Source organism: Spermophilus citellus, assembly GCF_964194105.1.
Source record: "Spermophilus citellus genome assembly, chromosome: X".
In the NCBI taxonomy this organism is placed as follows: domain Eukaryota; kingdom Metazoa; phylum Chordata; class Mammalia; order Rodentia; family Sciuridae; genus Spermophilus; species Spermophilus citellus.
Genome location: NC_138190.1, coordinates 10,145,264 through 10,169,682, shown reverse-complemented (window position 1 = coordinate 10,169,682; position 24,419 = coordinate 10,145,264). Strand labels below are relative to the sequence as shown.

Here is a 24,419-nt window from a genome sequence, read left to right as displayed (position 1 = left end):
AACAAAAACAAAAAAACAAAAACACACACACTGTAGAGACCTTCATGTTTTAAATGGCTTGTCTCACCAAAGTTTCAAGGTCACGTTTTCTTTGTTTTTAAAAAAAGGTCAGTGCAAAAATAAATGAATTGCAGCAAAAAGAAATACCAAGTAAATAGAGCAAAAGAGAAACCTGCAGGATTGGGGGAAAAGCAGAGTTGAGGGGTGAGGTAAATATCAGCTGATGGGTTCTGAAACAGAAATTTCATACTCACAAAAATCTTCTAGAAATAATTTTTAATATATTTTGAAAAAGCTTAAAAACAGTGGCTCAACACTGGTTATGTCTTTTTCAGAAATAGAATATTTTCACTCCAATGATTCTCTGTCTTATTTTGAATGTGTTTTCTCATGAATCCTTGACAATTTGGGTGACCTTGTATAGAGATGAGAGAATCTGAGAATCAGAGATGACATGTGACTTATATTAAACAAAGACATTCCTCCATGCCTAGGATTAGAGGTTCACTGCTGACCATTGATTTACCAGGTCTCTCCCTGACTTTTGCCTAGGGACATATTAGCATCACAGATAATTATGCAAAATTATTTTATCTATGCTAATCAGATTAAACACAATACATAGTATTCAACAATCATTTATCTAATTTCACAAAATAACATTCTTGTCTTTCATGTCAATATGTGACTCTAGGACATTCTTTTTAAAGACTGCATCACATTCACTTAAATCAGTGGTCTCTAACTGGGAATGGCAGGAGCAATTTTGCTCCCTCCCACAAGGGGACAGATGGCAATGTCTGGAGACAATTTTGTTTGTCACAACTGGACAGAAGGTGCTAATGGGTGGGGGCCAAGAATGCTGCTCAGTGTCCTACATGCACTGGACATCCCTCACAGCCAAGAATGACTGACGTTTGGCCCAAATGTCAGCAGTGCTAATGCCGAGAAACCCTGAAAATAGACCTATAGTACTACAATTTACTTAACAAATTCTCTATTGGTAGACATTTGAAATGTTCCCAATATTAACTACTACAGTAGCAATGAACATACAAGCATCTATATGTCTGCACATCATTCTAAATATTACTTTAGGATAAAATGCTTAGAAGAATAATTTTTGGTCAGATATTATGCCACCAAAGGGTTATATATGTTGTAAACTTGAACTACAAAAGGGTATATGAATTCGTATTTCTCTCAAGAATATGTGAAAGTGCATGATTCTCCAAACATTCTTCAATCTCCACAAAGTATTATCCACCCTGTTAAGTTTGGCCAAACTTTAACATATGAGTTTCTACTTCCTTATTGTTATTTGAAATGAATTTTTACTGAGTTCAACCATATTTTCAAAAGTTTATTTGTCTTTAGGTCTTTTTTTTATTTTGTAAATTGTCCATTCACATCCTTGATGATTTTTTCTATTGAGTTGTTTATCTTTATGATTTGAAAGAATTTTGTGTTATATGTGCTATAAATGTTTTTTCCTCATTTGTCATCTGTATTTTAACATTTATAATTTTTGCACATGCAGAAGTGTTACATTTTTATAGAAGCAAATTTATCCTCATTCAAATATTACCTCCTGGAGATGTCATGTTTAGAAATGCTTTTCCTACCACAAGATTATAAAAATATATGCCTGTGTTTTCTCTAGCATTTTCCCAGTTCCTTTTTGGTATGTTTGTCAGTTTTACATCTAATCCTTTAAATCTAGCTCCATTTACTTCAGTATAAATAATGTTAAGCCACTGACTTCTCCTAATACAGCTATCACAGCTTCATAGGAACAAGTCAAATGGAGATTTTCACAGCTTCATAGGAACAAGTCAAATGGAGATTTTCACAGCTTCATAGGAACAAGTCAAATGGAGATTTTCATTGCTGAGAGTAAACTCCTAACCTTACCATCTGTAATCCATTCTGGAACACTAGCCAAGTTTCTTCGTAACATTACCCACAGGCAGGACTGATACCTAACACTTGTTAAGTGTTAAGCTCATTAGGCTTAAGAATTTGAGAGATTTCACACTATTTATATATTCCATATCATTTTAATTATTCACATTATTCCACTTAATCACATTCTATATTGGTTTATTTTATCTACATATCACACTCTAAGAGCAGGCTGTACAGATGGAGCACAGTTTAGGCTGTTGGCTTGGCTGTGTGTTTCTTGAGAACAGTGACTATATATTTTTCCCTCTCCAGTGTGGGGCACATACGATTTATTGAATAAATACCTGTTGGACCTAAAGTCATACTTTACTATGTAAGAATCTCTGCTTGGTTTGGCTATAACTTAGCCCCAGTGTTTTCCTCAAGAGAAATTGTCTGCAAAATACCAGGCGTTTTATTATCTTCCATTTAATCTTTGTACTATCTGTTCTTATAACACTTTTCTGTGTATGGTATATATAAATTGAAGATAAATAATTTAAAATCACCCAAATTAAGGTTGGCATGAAATGTGAATGTTTAAGGTAAATAAATCAATATTTTTGAGATTTTTATAGTCCATCAGCTCACATGCTTGGGTAGGGAGCTTACAAATAAAAAGTTATTGCTAGAACTCTAAATGAAATATCATGGCTAGAGAGAAAGAAAGTGGAATCTTTAATAGACCATAATAATATTTTAATCTGAAAACATTTCTACTTCTCTTCAAGAAAGTTAAACTATTAAACTCCATTGCAAGTGACTTACTATCATTCCCTTAAAAACCCTCTTAATTGTGACATTCCCAACCAATACACCAGACATCAAAGTACTTACTCATCACCAGCCCACCTAAAGGAAATTTCTAGCTGATTTCAAAGTGCTTGTGACTGCATTATCTTGGAGGAACCAAGACCAGGCCACTTTGTATGTGGCTATAGAAACAGATAATGGTGTTGGTGTCCTTTAAACAATTCTATTCACTTGGTCAAAATGATCATGTGGTAAACCATTAAGTATTATTGCACAAGTGATATGAAGAGATCTTTAGATTCTTGCCACTTTGATTTGAGGCTGAATGAGTGGACAGATTCTAACTTTGTGTGTGGTCAGTGTTATCACTATTATTTAAGAAGGAAATTTGTTCTATGCCAGAAGCACTTCCAAACAAAAGTCTTTTTTTTTTTGTATTCATGGCTAGTTGCATCCATAACTATCAGACAAAAGATAAAAATTGATAAAACTACAGCCTTGGGGATAGAATTTTATCCCTGAGGTCTCCTCAGAGCCCTAGCTTTATATAAATTTTCCATCACACTCTCAGCCAGCTGTTCAAAATATAAGAATCTATTTCCCTGATGGGTAAGGAATCTCAGGGTAGAAAACATATTCAGAACAAAATTACAGAATTGCACTTCTTCAGTAAAATTCATTTCTTTTCTTACTTTTACAGAACATTCACAGCTGAGTCTAAATACATTTCTAATCAGATGTCCTTAAGAAAACAAGGCCACTGGGGTTGGTGTGGTACACATTGCGAGTCTCTAAGACTGGTTTTCCCCTGCCTATTGTCTCAGCTGTGTTTTTCTCTTCCTGGATCCTTAAGCCTTTAATCTTTTAAAGTTACCTTTTCTTTGGAATTACTTCTGAGTTCAGTGCCACCAGCTGGTTCTTCTCAGGTCCTAAGAGTCAGTTTACTGGTTTGTCTGTGCCACTTAGGGACTTATTTCTGTTCCTTAATCTTGGTCTGAATGACAGAAGGTAGAAAGGGTGGGTAGAAATTGCTGTAGAGAATATCAATTAGAAGGAACATTTGAAGTGCTGACATTTTCAAATTTTAAAAAAAGCCCTAAACAAAACTGACAATAAAAAGAAACTTACTAGTTACCAAAATTTCAAATTAGTAATCAAAAATTTTCAAAACAAGTCCACATGTATTATTTATTTCACTATCCTCAAAGAATCTTCTTTGGCTAAATTGGTTATCCCAATATCTCCACTAAAGAAGTGCCAATGTGATTACATTGAATTTGTATTATGGCATTTGCAGGTAAATGGATGGAAATGGAGACCGTCATGCTAAGTGAAATAGGCCAGTTTCAGAAAATCAAGTGTTGAATGTTTTCTTTAATATGTCGAAGCTAGAGCAAAATAAGGAAAAGAAGGAGGGGGGATAGGATATGATAAAGATTCAGGAAAGATCAGTGGAGTAAAAGGAGATTAAAAGGGAGGGAGTAAAGACAAGAAAAGGGAGTAAATGCAGAATGAATTTAACAAGTCAAGTTATGTGCATATACAAATATATGCCACGGAATCTCACCTTTATCTATAAATAGAAAGAACCATCAAAAATAAATAAAAGCAGAATTGACTAGTTTTGAAATAAAAGGAACATCAGTAGAGTAAGGAGAATGGAGCAGGGAGGAGGAGAAGGAAAAGAGGGAATAACGGGCACTGAAATCAAATTTCATGCGTTTATGATTTTGTCAAAATGAACCCAATTACTATATATAATTATAATACACTCTTTAAAAAATGCCGATTCTGAAGGTGAGTTTCCAAGGGTCACATGGCCACTAGATGGCGAGGTGAGATTCGGATTGAGGCTTAGATCTTATGTTCTACTATACCTCCCCACTCCTGGAGTTGTTTCAAGTGAGGACAGGAAGTGGGAAAGAATAAGCAGAAAATGCAGAATAGGAAAGTAGTGGGGGAAAGATGCTGGCACACTTCAATTAAGGACAAATTTTATGGATTTGAGTAAAAAATGGAGATAAATTCTTGAGAGCAAGAATGGGGAGAGTCTGGGAGCTGGCCTCTTAAAGAATGGTCAATGGGCCCTGGGTGGAGCTGAAGCTGGAGGGAATGTTATCAATGGTCAAATATGCCACTTCATGGTCTGGTCTGATTCTCCAATGATACAAGACCCTTCCCATGCAAATATGGTCCTTACATTTGAGGTTCTATTTGCTTAAGTTGAAACTGGTCTCCATGGACTATAGTGCAAAGGCATGTTATCATATTTGCAAAGACAATGTGTGTCCAAAATCACACAGATCACTCTTAGATATTTCAACTCAATGTCTCTGGTCTCATTTGTCATAATAGAGGCACTTTCACCGAGAAGCAAAGAACTCAAGTGAGAAAGGCCAGAAAGGAGGCATTCTTTATGTATCATTGCATGCACTGTGTTTGTTCAGTCTACTGAACTTTCCTGGTACTGCTTTCACAAGTAAGAATACCCCAATTTTCATTTATACATTTTGTTTTCCTTTTAAGAACAAAACAAAAGAAAAAAGTATCAAAAATCCCTTCCTTCAAGAGTTTTAGTCATTTCACAACAAGTCAATTCTGCTTTTGTTTTTGTGCCTGTGGCATGGTATGTGGTTAGTTGCTAGATTAAATGGCAAAGGCTCATTCTGAATATCTCAACTGGAGCTACAGAGTGGTTATTGGAAGAAGGAGGAAGAAAGCAAACTGAAGAAGGGGTTTGTAATCCACCCACGTAAAACAATTTGGCTCCAGGTGAATGGTGTGGCGTATTTGATTAAAGCCCTTTCCAAAATGACCTTTTCTCCACCTGTGTGTACTATGCATCTTTTGGAACCTGAGCTTGGAGGCTTGATAAGAAAGGGCAAGCCTTGACACCACTTTTGGAGCATGATTCACTTGATAAACATGCAGACCTTGATGCAAGACTGGGAAGGCACCAAGAGCAGAAATCACAACAAAAGAAGGCTCAGGGCTGACTTACTGAGTTTTACCAGCACTCTCTTTTGATTTCTTGCCTAGCTTTGGGTGTGTATGCATGCCTGGGGAAGCATAGAGGACACTTTTGTAATCTCTACCTTGCCCTTGGTGACAAAAAGCTAGTACAGGTTGAACATCCCTAATTTGAAAATCTGAAATCTGAAATGCTTCAGAACCTGAAACTTTTTGAGTGCCAATATGAGACCACAGTGGAAAATTCCATTTCTGACCTCATGTGATATGTTGCAGTCAAAATACAAAGGCACTAACAATTTTGTGTATCATTACCTTCAGGCTCTGTAACATAAGATTTATGTGGAACATAAGTGAATTTAGTATTTAAACTTGGGTTCCATCCCCAAGGTGTTTCATTTTATATATGTAAATATTTGAAAATAAAAAAGGAAATCCCAAACACTTCTGGTCCCAAGTATTTGAGGTAAAGTATGCTCAACCTGAATCCAGTGGCATCACATATATACAGAAACTATAATTTGAGCTGAAAAAAGACTCAACTCTTAGGAAAAAAAATTATTTTGGGGATCTTTGCACATAGATTTATTCTAACATACATGTACCCTCCCATATTCATACTTGCTTGCGGACCTTAGAATGGTCATCTTAATTTTTAAAAAAATATTTTTTAGTTGTCAATGGATTTTAATTTTATTTATTTATATGTGGTGCTGAGAATTGAACCCAGTTCCTTGCACATGCTAGGCAAGTGCTCTTAGATATTTCAACCCAATGTCTCTGGTCTCACTTGTCATAATAGAGGCACTTTTACATAGAAGCAAAGAAATCGAGTGAGAATGTGAGAAAGGGATGACCTAAACTCCAGCCCTTTACCTAATTTTTAAATGTATTTGAAATGCGGGTTTAACAAAGGTAGCATTCCAGCACTATTATGCTGATACTTAGAAATCTCATCAGTAGTGAGCCAATATAATAACTACATACCCTTATATACTCTATTTTAAGGGGTCTTGGTAAGAGATTTCCAATTTTTTTGAAATTATATATAGTTATAGGCTACCACAGTTTCTCTGTTAGTGAGTGCCAGCTTAAATCCCAGAGAGATGGAGAAGCTTTCATTGCAGTAAAAATACTTTCTATGATCTCTTATCTGTGACTAACAGTATATGGCTATAGCTTTTTTTTCCTTTAGAGCCATTTTTTTCCAGATTTCATAAGGAGATTACCACATACAGATGCTAATGGATAAAAAAGCTCTGACCTTTGCCTTTCTTTAAGTGTAGCTTTTTAGGTTGTAATTCCTTTCCAATTCATTTTCATAAAAGGCCTTTGAGACCCAAAGTAGAGGTGAAAAAGAGGACATGAGAGGTGCTGTGAAGCAGAGGTCATGAGCACATCTCATCTTTCATGTCTTCAGTCCCCAGGATGACCTGGCTGTTGGAAGACTTCCTCACTTGACCCTCTGTTAATTAAATAAGGGAAAGCAGTACCATGGGAAGGGGAAGATTCTTTATTTTCTATTCTTTTTTGTGTTTCCGAACTACCTCTTTTTTAAAAAAATTTTTTAGTTGTAGATGGACACAATATTTTTATTTTATTTTTTTAATGTGTTGCTGAGGATCGAATCCAATGCCTTGTCCATGTGAAGCAAGTGCTCTACCACTGAGCCATAACCTCAGCCCCTTCAACTACCTCTTTGAGCATTAGTTTTCCCTTCTTCTGAGGTCCTCATTTCCAGCTTCTGCAAGGATGTATCCATCAGCTACTGCCACAAAAATTCTTCATAACAAACCATCGCAAAACACAGTGGCTTTAAGTAACAATCATTTATCCTGGTACTCATAGGTGTGTAGTTTGGAAACAACTAGACTGGGATAGGCTGGTATCCAGACTTTGGGGTCCAAGCTTTAGGATCCAGACCTCAGGCTCTAGGCTGCATGCTGATTCCAGTTCTGTTTGACATGTGTCTTATTTTTCATGGACCAGTGGCTATCCAGGGTATGTGGTGAACTCCAGATGTCTCAATCAAGGACCCAACATCACAAGGCAGTGTCTATATAGGGCATGTTCATTTCATGACAGTGCATATAGTACAAAAGGACAAACTCAATAGCACAAACATGTTTCAAGTCTTTGGTTGTATTGTGCCCACTAGCATCCTATTGTCTAAAGCATATCACTTATACTAACCCAAAATCAAAAGATCAGAAAAGTAATCCTGCCTCTCAAGTAGATTTGGTAAGGGTGAGGTTATATAATGCTACTTCAGTTGAGTGAAGAACCAGGGAGGAAAAATTCAATATTCCATAAATAGAAAGTATTATAGTGTACTGAAATTGTTAGCTGTTTCTACTCAAACTAGACTGATCAGCTTGAGGATAGAGCCCAATTCTTGTTCACCTCTGAATTTCCATTCCCAGCATAAGACTTGCAATTGTGTGAGGTACTAGCTAAATTATTCTAGAAATAAATTCCTTAGTAAATTATTCTGGAAAAACAGAGTATGGATCTATTTCTCTCAAAGCCTTATTAAGACAAAGAGAAAGAGAGAGAAGTAAATAGCAAGGGCTAGACATTCTTTTTGTTGATGACTGTTACAGAGTTTCTTCCTAACCTTCTCTATTTATCTTCATTCTTTTTGGCAAGTGTTAAGTTTTTTAGGGTTTGAAACTCTTTGGTTCATCTTGTAGAAGCCCATGATGGCAGGAAAAGTCTTTACTCTTACTTTCATCTCCCTGTACTTCCTAACACCTGTGTGGACACTTGCTGTTTTTGTTTTCATAAACAGAGTGGCAATGTTCCTCAGAAAAACACATTTTTATGCTTCTGATGAAACATCTTGAAATTAGATGGGCACCTAAAATAACATACGATTGTCTTGAGGCTTCTTTCCCCCCGTGTAACTGACAAGAAATTGAAATTCTGGCATTCTATTTTCCTCTGTGATCCTGGGCCTCCAAACATGTTAACTCTAAGGCTGAAATAACAACTAGATAGCTCCCTTGATATTATGTGTATTAGGGTTTTGCAACATTACAGGGGACTGGGAAGACTTCAATTTGTATTAGTTGAATAAAAGTAACCTTTATTTATACAACACCTACTTTTTCTTTCCATAAAGTGTTCAAAGACTAATTATTCATATTACCCTGCAGCAGCCTATCTTTGTCTAGAAGGAAACACCATCAGTGCCCCATATATCCCTGGGCATTCAAGATCCTTGTATGCTCTGTGATAGGTATGGAACAATTAATTGGTCCTCAAAGATGTTTGTGTTCTGAGGTGGGCATGGTGGCACATACCTTTAGCCCCAATTTGGGAGGCTGAGATGGGGAATTTCTTGAGACCATGAGTTTCAGACTAGCCTGAGCAATATAGAATGACCCTATCTTTAAAAAAAAAGTAAAGAAAAAGAAATGTTTACATTCTAATCCCTGCAATGTATGAATATGTGAACTTACAAGTAAAAAGGGAATTTGCAGGTGTGATTCAGTTATGATTTTGAGATGGGGAGATTATACTGGATTATCTCGGTAAGCCCATGTAACCACAAGAGTTCCTGTAAGAGGAAGGCATTGGGGTCAGAATCAGAGAAGAAGATGTGGTTACAGAAGCAAAGGTTGGAGGTATACCGTTGGCTTTAAAAATGAAAGATGGCTACAAACCAAAGCTTCTAGGCAGATTCTAGAAGCTATGAAAGGCAAGAAAATGGGTTTCCAGAAAAAATATAAATGTCTGACCTACAAAATTATAAGACAATAAATTTTTATTATTTTAAGCTACTAAATTTGTAGCAATGGGTAACTTATACACTTGCCAAAGGCTTTCTACTGCAAATACTGGGATCTCTCGAGGCCTGAAGGCTTTCTCTGGCTATGGAAGCAACTTACCTGCTTAAGCACTGGAAGGGCCATGTGTGCCATGTATTTGAGCCTCAAAAAACACCCTCAATTAATGAGTGGCATGTTGAATATGCCAATTTCTTTGCCACTCAGGTGCAACAACTCTGAGGCATGTTCTACAGCACCTCCAGAGGTCTCAAGTTGCATAAAACTTGGTGACCCATATTAGTGATCCACCCAATAACCTACCCTACAGTGGCTTCCTCCCTTTCCTGTCCCACTTCTCCATCCCCCTATTGGTGATTCCAGGGATTGTTTCGCTAACCTACTACTTATGTAAGGGCCGGTTTGTTGAGAAGCACAATCTTAAGACACCCACCTTCCCTCTCTTTGTTTATACATATCCCTGGAGAATCATTGAGGTGGGGACAAAACAATGGCTGGAAAATAGCTTGACATGACAGCTCAGAGAGGCCCTCTCCAGTAGATATGGGGGAGATTATAAAAATCTTTATAGTATTTTTTTGGAGAAGACACAGCAAGTTTTTATCTGAAAAAATTCTGATAAATAGGGATGGGGTTGTGGCTCAGCAGTAGAGCACTTGCCTGGCATGTATGAGGCCCTGGGTTCAATCCTCAGCACCATGTATAAATAAATAAATAAAATAAAGATATGGGTAAATAATAAATAAATAAAATAAAGGTATGTGTCCAAATACAACTAAAAAATAAATATTTTTTAAAAAGTTCTGATAAATAAGCTGTAAAATGATAATAGAAGATTAACTGGAGATTTAGAAAAGGAAAAAATTAACTTTTAAAAATTGCTCATTGAGTGTACACAGAAAGTCTGCATTTGGCATGATGAGAGTGGTGGGATTTATAGGTGCCTGTTTAGGAATAAATGTCTCCTGGTTTCAAATGCATGTATTATTTGTCTTTCTGCTAGGATGCATGATTAGGAATTAAATTGTGTCTTTTTTCATGCTTAGGAAAAAAATGGTTCATTGATTTTATGATAGTTACCCCGTAAGATTGTCTATGGATATTTAAAATCAGAAACATGATGGGTGGGTACTTTTTTTTCATAGATCAACAGGGGAACAAAAGGTAATTTCAATCTAAATAACGTAAAAATGCAAAATAAATGTAATCTGATTTCCTAAAAATCATTTTGCAAGCAAGGAAAATGGAAAGGTGGATGTGTGCGTCCTGAAGCTGGCCAGCTAATGTTAATAACTTAGGGTTTTCAGGCATTCACATTGCATCTCATCTTTTATCTCAGGCAATCCAAATGCAACTTTGAAAAGTACAGTTCCTGTTGTGTGGGTTCTTTAATATCTGTGACAAGGAAGTGCTAATTCTATAGAACAAGGGGTGCAGAGTGTTCTAACATTATAAGAAGCAACTTTAACCACTATTCTTTTAACTACATCATCTTATTTGCAAAAGCATTTGGAAACAAGACCCCTTAACAGTGGAGTTGATGTTTTTATGAGGATATTTTCATATATTTTTTCTTATTACAAAATGAGGCCATTGCTTATTTCAATGTTAGAATACTTAGCTGAAAAATGTCAGTAGTTTTACATTTACATATTAAGTGACCAAAACCCGATATTTTTGAAGCTTAAGAAAATAAGCTTCTATTACTTTTATTATCACACTTGACATCTTATTTAGAGCTAGCTCTTTTAGGTATGAATGACCTGGATTATGTTAGCAGATAGTTTTTACTTATGTAATTCTATAATGCAATAAAAACCATTAATGTTATTATTATCATGTCACTTTATAAGAGTTTCTTAGTGTACCAATTTGTATGGCATTAGCTCACACAATCAAAATTATGTGAAAAGGGTACCCTTGACAGGCCTGTTTTATAGTTGAAGGCATTGAACATCACAATAGTAAAGTAATTCATCAGAAATCACACACCTTGCAAGTGGTAGAGCCAATATTAATATCCCAAAACAGAATCCTTCATCTGTTTTAAAAGGCTAACTTAAATACTTTTTTTTAAAAAAAATATTTATTATTTTTTAGTTCTCGGCAGACACAACATCTTTGTTTGTATGTGGTGCTGAGGATCAAACCTGGGCCGCGCGCATGCCAGGCGAGCGCACTACCGCTTGAGCCACATCCCTAGCCCGTAACTTAAATACTTTAGAACCTTCATATATAAGTTGACTCTAAGACTTAGTAATCAGAACTCTTGATATTATAGTTATTTTAATTTTACTCACTACACAATAAAGTAGTATGGCTGGACTGGAGTCATAATGAGGAAAATATAATTCTATAACAGTTCAACTGACCCTAATATTTGTACCCCATATTTTTTCCATAGGTTATTTCACCCAAAGCTAACACACACATATTCTCTCTCTCTCTCTCTCTCTCTCTCTCTCTCTCTCTCTCTCTCTCTCTTTCTCTCTCTCTTTACACACACACACACACACACACACACACACACACACACACACAGAGTTATATCTCCAGCTCACACCTTTCTTCTAAGATCCTAATTCATGCTACCATCTGCTACCCCTGTCATTTCAATGCTGCTATTTCAGACATTATTCAGCCATAAAGAAGAATGAAATTCTGTCATTTATGGCAAAATGGATAGAACTGGAGGACATTATGTTAAATGAAACAAGTCAGACATATACAAATACTACATGTTCTCTCTTAATTAATAAAATATTAATTATGTGTACAAGCTTTAAGAGTTGATCTCAAAGAGGAGTATAACAGTGATTATTGGAGGTTAGAAAAAATAGAGAGGCACGGATGATAGAGGGAATTTGGATAATGGATACCAGAAAGCAGTTAGTTAGGAGGAATAAATTCAGCAACAACAAAAAAGAAGAAATGATAAGAAGATGGAAATTTTAATTACACATTCTATACAAATATTCAATCTGAAATACTGAAATGTCACACTGTACCCCTTAAATGTGTATAATTATATGTATCTTCATCATCTTCATCCAAAGTACCCATCAACTCTTTTTGATACCAGGGATTGAACTCAGGGGTACTCAACCACTGACCCACATCCCCAGCCCTTTTTTGTATGTTATTTAGAGACAGGGTCTCTCTAAGTTGTTGATGCTGGCTTTAGAACTTGGATCCTCCTGCCTCAGCCTCCCAAGCCCCTGGGATCACAGGTGTGAGTCATTATGACTGGCATCCACCTACTCTTTTTTATAAAAAAATATTTTTAGTTGTAGATGGACACAATACCTTTATTTTATTCATTTTTTTGTGGTGCTGGGGGTTGAACCCATGGTCTTGCACATGTGAGGCAGGCACTCTACCAACTGAGCTCAATCCCCAGCCCATTTATTATGTGGTGCTGAGTATTGAACCCAGCGCCTCACACATGCTAGGCAAGTGCTCTACCACTGAGCTACAACCTCAGCCCACTCAACTCTTACTGGAACAATTGTAATTCTTTTCTTACTACTTGTCCCAAGTCCACTCTTGCCCCCATGTTTATCTTTAACTTTTAAAAATATTAATTATGACATAATAGAGAAAAATATAATAGAGACTTATGCTACTCAAAAAGCCATTCTTTTACAGTGATAAATATATTTTTATAGATCTTACACAAATATTTTGTTTTTTTATTTTTCCAGACCTCTTTTTTATGTTTTAATTAATGCATTATACATAATATTAGGCTATATTTTGACATAATCATACATAAATGGAATATAATTTGCTGCACTTAAATTCTCAGTACTTCCTCTTTTCCTTCACCTTCCTGCCCTGTTCCATTTCCTGTACTCTACTGGTCTTCCTTCTATTTATTCAAAATCCTCAGCATGCCCCATTTAGTTGCCACCTTGCTTCCCAGGCTTTGTGCATGTATACACTCTACCCCTCTGTTGTGAGACTTCATCTATTCTGTGAATTCTTCATGGTTCTCATTGTTCCTCTCTCCCCCATTCTCCTAAACCCGGCCAATTGCTAGGATTGTTGGATACTTAACTCTAATGTCCTTTCCTTTCAGAGGCTTTCTCTGACTTGAAAGTCCTCCCACCTCCAAATTTTGATGAAGTCTCCATTTTAGATAGGCTTTTAGCAGCATTGTCCAATAGAACATTCTGTGGTGATAAAAATGTACCACATATGCACCATACCTATACCATATGTGACTAATAAACACTTCAAATATGGCTGGTGAGATTGAAGAACTGAGTTTTTCAATTTGAATTGGTCTAAATTTAAATAGCCACTGACTACTATATTATATAGTTCAGAACTTTTCCTTCCAATTGTCTCTTACCATGGCACTTATGTGTTAAACTCAGTGAATGGTTGTTTAATGTCTGTCTACTGAAACTTTAAACTTTGTTAGGGGAGAATCATGTCTGCCTCATTCATCATCAGCATTTAGCAGAGTACCTGGCATCTAGGAGACAATCAATGACTCTTCATTGATCACTCCATATATTGCTCACATATTCTAACTATTAGACAAATAAGAGCCCTTTCAGAATTGTGAGCAAGAAGACTGACAAGATAAACTTTGAAAGCAGGGGACCAAGGAGTACTGGGGAACAAAGTTAACTAAACTATGCTATGAGAATGTATGAATGCATCCAATTCTATATATAACTATAATGTACAAATTTATTTAAAAATAAATAAATAAAAGGAAGATCCATAGCAGAAGAAGATAGAGAGGAAGATAGAAGATAGAAGAAGATAGCAGAAGGAGATAGAAGAGGAAGAGATAGTATTGAAGATTATGGAGAAAACTATGTTATATGACTTTCTGAATATGTCAAAATGAACCTCACTTTTATGTATACATATAATGCACTGAAAATAAAAAAAATCATCAGCACTAAACTTTGCATTTTAGAAAGAGTATGCTGACACCCATGGGAAGAATGTGTACACGTGACTGAAAGATACAGAGCTCAGAAGATTGGTACATTTATCCCAAGCAATAAGTATCAAGGTTTAAATCATGGTATGTTCTTAGGGGTGTTGCATATATTTACGAGTTTAGGTATTAATTAAACTTGAGACATACAGGAGAGAAAGGTATCTTAGTTTGTCTCCTACTCCCTAAAGCAGACAAAGGCGAGGGTGTTCGTGGTTATTTGGAAGATGGTCCCAGAGAATCCAAGTTAGGAAGGGAAGACATGAAACTGGGAAAGGAAAAAAGCCAATAAGGATGAACTAATGATAAAAATTATTGCTGAGAGCAACTGAGACTCAATATCACTGTGACTGTGATATTGAGGAACTGTGTGGAACACCACTTCACAATTGTCCCATTAGAGAATGAGAAGGCAGGGGCATTATCCACTAGCTCACATCTCTTATAGAAGGCCTCCTGTTATAGTTTGGATGTGAGGTGTCCCCTAAAATCTCACATATGAGACAATGAAAGAAAGTCCAGAGGATAAATGATTGACGTTGTGAGAGTCTTAACACAATCAGTGATTTAATCCCCTGATAGGGATTAACTGAGTGGTAACTGAAGTGGTAGGATGTGGCTGAGGAAGTGGAAATTGGGTATGACTTTGAAGCATATATTTCTATCTGAAAAGTGGAGAGCTCACTCTCTGCTTCCTGATCACCATTTGAGCTGATTCCCTCCATGATGCTCTTCCACCATAATGTTCAGCCTCACCTTGAGCCTCAAGGAATGAGTCTTCTGTCTATGGACTGAGACCTCTGAAACTGTGAGCCCCATATAACTTTTTCTTCTCTATGATTTTTCTGGTTGGATCTTTTAATCACAGCCGCAAAAAAGCTGACTAAAACATTTCCCTTGAGATATTTGGCTCCACTGAGCATCTGTGTTAGGCATTTGTGGCCCAGCGAGTTCCTCTACTGTCAGAAAAAGTGCTTATGTGGAGAAGTGAGATGAAAGTGCTCCAGGAGAGAAGTTGTCAACCAGCCAGGAACCATTTCCCTCAGCTGCAACACCGAGGGATATAGAGCAGGGCATCAACTGCATCTGTTCCAGATGGTTCTAAAAATACCCTCAGGTTTCTGACTTGGGCAAATGAATGGAATGGTGAATTATTCCCGAGAAGTGGGAGATATTAAAGAAGGTAGGAATAACTTAAGAACAGGTGCTGTGCTTCGTTTCTTTTGCAATTCTATCACTGTCTCCCCTTCTTTACAATGGAAATGGCAGGGACAAGTAGTGATGGCATTATCATTTCAAGCACTGCTTTCCTCATGGCTTCTGTGTTCCCAAACTCTATGAGAAGTGAACACAAAATGAACTATAATTAAATATTCTACCATCATCTTCCCTAACATACAACTCACCTGTACTTAAATAAAGTAATGTGGTACAGAGAATATTAAAATGTCCCCAAGATTCCTGAATCCTGGTGTACATGTTCTATGTAATCTCCCAGTCTGGAGTGTGGACAGGACCTGGAATATAATTAGCTTACATTATATGGCAAAGGTGAAGAGATATAAATAAGATTGCTACTAAGTTAATGTTGAATTAATTAAAAGGTGAATTATCCTGAATGGACCTGAGTAAACAAGATGAGTCCTTTAAATTAGGGTCTACAGGTCAGACATGATTTTATTACTAGCTTTGAAGAAGCTTGCTCCTATATCGTGGGAATGCCTATGAAGGGAGCCATGTAGCAAGGATTTGAGGGCAGTCTTGAGGAGCTAAGAATGGTACCCAACTGAAAACTAGCAAGAAAATGAGGACCCCAGTTCTACAAGCACAAAAAAAAAGAATTTTTTTTTTTTACAAATTTATTTGTTATACATGGCAGTACCAATGCACTTCAATTCATAGTATACATATGGAACACAATTTTTCATTACTCTGGTTGTATACAGAGCAGAGTCACACCAAAGAGAATGAATTTTAACAACCTGATAGAGTTTGGAAGTGGATTCTTCCCCAGTCAAGCCTCTAGACAGGAATGTAAACTGGCTAACATCTTGATTGTAGCCCTTTAAGACTCCCAACAGAGAACCCAGTAAAGGCATGCCTGGTCTCCTGACCCATGGAAATTATGAGATAATTAATTTGTATGTGGTTTTAAGCTGCTGAGTTTGTGGTAAGTTACACAAAAATGGAAATCTATTATAGGTAGTAACTAAAATAAAGAGGTCTGTAATTGGATCCACCCTGTTTTAGTTTTACCTTGAACCTATAGCTGAGAGTTTGTATGCCTGTTTCCTCATCTACAAAATAAGAATAAAAATACAACTTATGTAATTTTTATAAGTATTAAATTCAGGCTTTAAGTCAGAACTCAACTAACTCAGCTATTATTATGATATTACTATGACACTGTTATTATTTTCATCATTATCTAATTCCTTCCTAGGTCCTAAGTTATCCAGGAGCTTAATAATTAGATAGTGATTTAAATAAAGCTGAATAAAATTGATTTGGGGGGAGTGGTGAGTTCTGACAGGTTGATCTAAGAAGAATGGAATAATTTTATGTTCAGTTTTATGAAAATTAAGTAGGTATTTACTATATTTTTAGGAGAAAAAGGTGAATAAATCTAAAGAGCAAATAGTAAGGGTTTAGTGAAGAAAAAAATTAGGCAATGTGGCACAGATGCTATTCTAAGTGTTTTTCAAAATCAATTACCAAAGCATAGCATATATGTATAACACTGTAAAAATCCTAAGTAGAAAGCTGAAAAAAAATTAAAAACTTCCATGTACCTGACATCCAGATGAAGAAACAGTATTTTGGGAAATTCTGGAAGTAATTATAGAACACATTCCTCAGTGCTATGCCTCCTCAGGGGTGAGATAGCTGGCCATTTATAGAATTCCTCAAACTTTAGCTTATATCAGAATCATCATCAGGATTATGAAAATACCTCATTGAACCCTACCTCCAATTTTTCTAATCATCGGGTCTGAGAAAGAGTTTGATAATTTGCCTTTATAACAAATTTCCTGGAAATGCTGATGCTACTGTTCTAGGGTCATGATTTGAAAACCACTGTCATTAGTGTTTCTATATGGAATTTCTTCCCCATGATTTCTCAAGAAATGTATTATTCTGAATTTTGAATCCTAAGATAAACCTATTGATAAATTGGGAAAATAGAGAAGAGTATTATAATTTTCTTGCATGAATTAAAGCTTAAATATCAACATAGAGATGATGGTGTTAAAGGAATCCACTAATATAAAGCCAAAAGAAAAAGAAAAAGTGTGAGCAAAAGTTCACATATAGAATTAAAAGTTAAGGTCAACATTTCCAGGAACAGAGACAGGAGTACACAGAAGAGAGATGATCATGATCTGATTGGACAGTCTTGCTTGTATCTGTTGTTAGGCTAAAACTGTGTAGTGTATTTGTGTTCTACTGCTAACAGTAAGTCATTCTTGCAAATACAAGAAATATCCATTAGTTTATATCCAGAACTATGCTTTGTAAAAATCCTTTCATTTATACATTAGAATAACAAGTCTCAGAAGCAAAATAAGTCCTTAGATTGGCAATTTCAACTTGTGAGTCTGGGTAGTGTTGTTAACTTTGTCAAAAGACCTAAATAATGCATTATTCAAATAATATCCAGTAATGTTCATTGGCATTTCCAAATACTGAATATTCACAATAGAATACTGTAGTATGTAAGTACTGCTAAATGTAATATTGTTATTTATTAAAGATTTTTCTATACTCATAATAATGAGTAAAGAATGTAAAGAACACTAAAGTATTTAAAGAATAATTTATAATTTGGGGAATTCCTATATATCATTTCCCAATATTTCAATTTATTATTTCAAATGTTGAAGAGTTTGAAAACATTATTTTACACCAACTTTTATTCCTCATAATTGTTCATAAGAAGAGCTAATTATCTGACCTTTTCCCCTTGTGAAGAAGACAAAGCCAGCTCTATGGATCTACCAGAGAAAGCTGGAAGCAACTGATACAAAAATGGCATTACAAAAGACAAAAGATAACTAGTGTTGGTGAAGGTATGGACAAAAGGGAACACTTGTGCACTGTGGGTGGGAATATAAATCGATCCCATCATTACAGAAAAACAGTATGGAGTTTTCTCAAAAAATTAAAAAAATAGACCTATCATATGATCTAGCAATCCCATGACTGGGTATATGCCCAAAGGAAATTAAATTAGCATTCCATAGAGTGCAGGTACCCACTCTGTTGGTCAGTGTGCAATTACCAAGATATGGAAGCATATCTAAGCATCTGTTATGGACTGGGTGTAAAATGTCCCCAAAAAGCTTATGCATGAGACAATGCAAGAGGGTTCAGAGGAGAAATGACCGTGCCCTGAAATCTTAATCCAATCAATGAATCATTTCCCTGATGGGATTAACTGGGTTTGGTAACTGAAGGCAGATAGGGTGGAGCTGGAGGAGATGGGAATTGGGGGCGTGGCTTTGGGGTCTATATGTTGTAATCTGGCAAATGGTCTCTCTCTCTCTCTCTCTCTCTCTCTCTCTCTCTGCTTCCTGATCATTCATCATCATGTGAACAACTTCCCTCCCCCACACTCTTGCCCTGTTAAGTTCAGTCTCACCTGGAGCCCTGAGGAATGGTGCTGGACTTCTATAGACTGAGACTTCTGAAACTTTGAGCCCTCAAATAAACTTTTCCACCCCTTAAAATTGTGCTGATGGGATCTTTCACTAACAACAGTGAAAAAGTTGACTAAAACTGTGTCCATAATCAGATAAATGGATAAAGAAAATGTAGAACATACAAACAATGGAATACTCTTCAACTTTTTTTTAAAAAGGTAAATCCTGTAATTTGCAACAACATGGATGAACCTGGAGGACATCATGTTAAGCAAAATAAGCCAGGTACAGAGGGACAAATATTGTATGATCTCATATGGTGGGTGACAAAGGTTTGGGTCAGAGGAGACAGGGTGATAGTGATCAAAGTCTTCAAAGTTTCAGTTAGGAAGAATAAACTTCAATGAGTTATTGCACAGAATAGTGGCTATAATAAATAACAATGCATTGCATATTTAAAAATTCCTAAAAGTGTAGATTTTAAATGTTTTCACCACAAAATAATAACTGTATGAATTGATGCATTTAATTAGCCTGATTTAATCTTTTAAAATTGTAAACGTATGTCAAAACATCCCATTGTACTCCAAAATATATGCAATTGTTATTTGTCAATTAAAATAAAATTTAAAATAGAGGGCACAAGTATTGAGGGAAAGATATTATTGAATTACTATTTAAAAATAGCTTTATTGAGGTATAATTTATATACCATAAAATTAAACTATTTTAAGTGTATATTTTTTACATGTACATGATTTTTGGTAAATATATAGAGTTGTTCTACCATCGCCACAATTCAGTTTTAGAGTACTTTCATCACCCCCATGTATCCCTCATGCCAATTTTCAGTGAACCTCAACTACCCAGCTCAAATATCATGCAATCATTGTTGATCTATATGCTTTAATTTTGTGTGTGTTAGGGCTTGTGTGTGTTACTGGGGATTGACCCCAGGGGTGCTCTACCACTGAGCCACATCCCAAGCCTTTTTTATTTTGAGATGGTGTCTCACTAAGTTGCCCAGGCTCAACTTGATCTTGAGATACTCCTTCCTTCACCTCCTGAGTAGCTGGGACTACAAGCATGTGCCATTACACCCGGCTGCTTGAATTACTTTTAAGGGATCTGTCAACCATAGGACTTTATGAAAGTAGAATCCCGAGACTTGAGCACAAAATGCAAGCTCACTCCAGGGAATTCAGAAAGCATTTGCCTTTCTGAGAACACATGCCTTCCTTGCATTTGCCATTTTGACACTTAGCAGCTTTCCTCATTAGCACAACTTTTCACACTTAGCAGTCCTGCAGACTCCTGTTGATTGTATGGCTGTTAACCGAGACCCTGGAATCCTAGAAATACTGAGGGTAAAGGGGCTCTGTTGTGTTGTGTGTTATAAATATTGGCTTGTTTGCAAGTGTAGACACTTTGCTTCCAGGTAATTCTTTATGGATAAAATCAACAGAACACAGGTTTTGAAAACTTTGAAGTGCCAGATATTTGCTTTTGGGCTTTCCCTAGAATGTTATCTTGTCCTAACTTCATAAAATGATGAATTTAAACCCTGTTCTCTCCATCTCAGTTGAAGAAACTGATGTCACAATTAGAAATACCTGGAGTTTTCTACCCATCCCTAAGAACATGTGTTCATGTTGGACTCCTAGGTAACCTTTTCCGTGGCTGAGGAGATTCTATTATTGTGTTCTTCACTCTCCTAAAAGCCCAAAGATCCATCTTTGTTCTGACCAATAACTTGAAATTTGGTATTATAAAATGAATAAACATTTTCCCCCTGAGCCTCAGTTTTCTTACCTGTAAAACAGGCCTAATCATAGCACACCCTAAGTGTAAGGGAAATACACTAAAGAATAAAAAAGAGAATTATGTATAATATTTAAGACATAGGTAATACATTCTATTTTTCATCCTTTCATTTGTTTACATTGAGTAAATGAGAGGTTCCACTATACTATTCTACACAAGACCTAAAAATTGCAGTATAAAAGGAATAGGGGTTAGTGGTATAGCTCAGTGGTAGAGTCCTTGTCTACCTTGTGCAAGGCCCTTGGTTTCATCCTCGACACTACTAAGCAAAAATGAAAACAAACAAAAAAGGGGTAAATTATTGATATGAATAATAACTCAGATTGACTAGAAGGGAATTATGATAGTGAGAAAAGACCATTTCAAAGCTTATATGATTCATTTTATATAAATAGAAACGTTTTACATATATTTTTTAAATTCTTGAAATAACAAAATTATAGAAATGTTGAATGAATTAGTGGTGCCAGCTGTTAGGATTAGGGGGAGGGAACAGGTATAGCTTATAAGGGGGTAACAGAAAGTAGCCTTGTGGTGACAGACTGTTCTGTATCCTGACTGTGGTAGTGATTACATGAAGTTACATATGTGATAAAATTGCATATATCTACACACACAAATAAGAAAACTGAAATCTGAAAAAGTTCAATAGTGTATTAATGTCAGTTTCCTGGTTTTGATATTATACTATAGTTATGCAAGATGTTACTATTGGGAGCAGCTAGATGAAGGATACATGGGGCCTCCCTATATATATATCTTACAACTTCTTGTGACCCTACAATTATTTTAAAATAAATATTCAAAACAAATTTTTGTGTAAGATACAATTAATTAGAAAATTTAAGATTCTCCACATTATTCATTAGGGTAAGAGAAGAGATCAAGAGGAAGATTAGATGAATTATAAGAAGCAAAGAAGATATATTTGTTTTGGACACATGTGTATATTTATAAACCTGTGACCCCATTACATATTTAGGTGAGCATGCCTTTGATTGACATAAATGAAAACATAAGATATTTGACATTTGTTTGGTTCTTTTTAAAAATATTTTTAGTTGCCAATGGATTTTTTCACTTTGTTTATATATATATGGTGCTGAGGATCAAACCCAGGGCCTCACACAGGCCAGGCAAGTGCTCTACCCCTTAGCCACAACCCCAGTCCTGTTTGGCTCTTTTCAGCTTTTACAATGCATCTTGCATTTATTATATATCACTACACATATATCCACTTTGTTTTTAAAAATGGCTAATTAGTATTCATTTCTATGATATGCCAGGCAATACATTAATTATGTAACCATTTCCTCATTAATCAGCTTTGAAAATGAAGCTTCAGTGAAAATGTCCCTGTATTTGTCTTTGCAAGCCTTTATCTCTATGAAATTTTTTCTGAAGTGGATTTACAGGGTCAGTATTTTGTCAAATTGCACACTAATGATGAAACTTACCCATGTCAATTAATCAAGCCGTTAACTTAGTTTACGATAAGAAAGGACATAGATATGGAGATGTTCATACTGTTGAGAGTGAAACAGAATGGGCAGAAGGGATCATCAGCACCTGCTGTTGAATTAGAGGTGCTACTCTAATCTCCCTTCATCTACTTGAGACACAGCGGCTATGAAACCAGATGTGACCTCCTTCCTGATCAAGTCTCAGTAGCTATCTTCCAACTTTAGTAGGACTTCATTTATATGCCACATTTCTTTCTTTTTTTTTTAGAGAGAGAGAGAGAGAGAGAGAGAGAGAGAGAGAGAGAGAGAGAGAGAGAGAGAATTTTTTAATATTTATTTTTTTCGGTGGACACATCTTTATTTTATTTTTATGTGGTGCTGAGGATCGAACCCAGCACCCCGCGCATGCCAGGCGACCGTGTTACCGCTTGAGCCACATCCCCAGCCCATATATGCCACATTTCTATATGCATGTATTCCATGATACTCATGCACCATCACCTTTTGACTTATCATTACTATTTCACCAAATTTGAAAATTACCATGTCCATGTTAAGAAAAACTAGTGCATAACAGATGTAAATTTTTGATGTTTTGGGGAAGCTCTTTTTCTGGGATTCACAGTTACACTATCCCCTTTTCAGGAATCTCCAGTAGATTTCAACAACTGCTCTTATGGGGCACATGATTTGAAAATCATCTTTGAATACATTTCTACCAGAGTGTAATTGTTAGAGGTGGTATAGAATAGTGATTAAAAGCAAGGATTAGGTTGATATTTCAAATTTTACCTTGCCCACTCATGCAGCACAGAACAGGGATTAAAAACCTATCAGCACAACTTTTCATTTCTCTGGTTGTACACGATGTAGGGTCACACCATATGTGCAGTTATACATGTACCTAGGGTAATGATGTCTATCTCATTCCACCATGTTTCCTGCCCCCTGCCCCCTCTCTCCCTTTTTTGTGTACAATGATTCAAAATGCATTCTGTTGTCATATATGCCTAATTAAAAGAAATAAATCTAATAAATAAATAAATAAAAGAAAATATAAGAAAAGCAAAGGATAATAACAACACTTTAAGTGTTGAAAATTATAATGAATAAAATCAAAATTATGCATACATCTCACTACTGTTTACCTTAATAAACACGTAGAACTTAGAAAATAATAATAATAAAAAAACATCAGTCTGGCTCAAGTCTAGAGTCTCTTACCCACAATTTCAGTTACATATTGCTATATTAATACTCTGTAGTGAGTAACCAAACACACACACACACACACACACACACACACACACACACCCCACAGTGCCATACAATAAGAAGCATTTATTTTTTTGCAAATCCATGGGGGAGCCTGGGGTTGGCTGATCTGAATGACAGGTCTCAGCAGAACTTCCTCAGCTGGAACCAGAAGAGTAGGCAGGGCATATTCTTCTCATGCTTATGACAAAATGGCAAAAACATCTCAAGTCCCGACTCAGGTGATGACTGCTTATACCCATTGGCCAAATCAAGGCATATGCCCAAGCCTGATATCAAGGGGTGGGAAGCAAGATGAGAATTACTACTGAGAAACATGGCACAGGTTATCACTACAGAGAAGGGTGAAGATTTGGGGCCATTAATGCCATCTGTCACAACCATCAATCTAACACTACTTCCAATATATTTCAAGTATTATTCATTCTCAGCAACTTAGTAGAGTCTTTATGGAGTATACTACACTACCCCTCCTTTTGTAAACAGATAAGGTTATTTCTTGTATTTGAAAAGCATTACTATTTTCTCTTGGCCTCTGAATATAACCAGGCTAGATTGTTACAACATCTTAGTTCTTACTTTCTTTCTATCATCTAGGGACACATTTGGCTATAGTAAAAGAACTCAACAAGGGAGGAGGAAAGGGAAGAGTAAGGACAGAAGAATTAATCAGACTTAACTTTCTTTGTCTTGTATTTGAATACACAACCAGAGTTACTCCACATCATGTACAACCACAAGAATGGGATCCTAATTAGAATAAACTATACTCTATGCATGTATAATATGC

General features: G+C 36.0%; 1 pseudogene across 1 annotated transcript in view; it reads left to right on the top strand.

The window, feature by feature from the left end:
- Nucleotides 1-4,482: 4,482 nt before the first annotated feature.
- The window catches only part of LOC308638974 (large ribosomal subunit protein uL23-like), a 28,469-nt pseudogene continuing 8,532 nt past the window's right edge, over nt 4,483-24,419 (top strand). The window contains exon 1 of the transcript in view: nt 4,483-4,497. The product of the transcript in view is annotated as a large ribosomal subunit protein uL23-like (transcript). The remainder of the gene's footprint in view (nt 4,498-24,419) is intronic.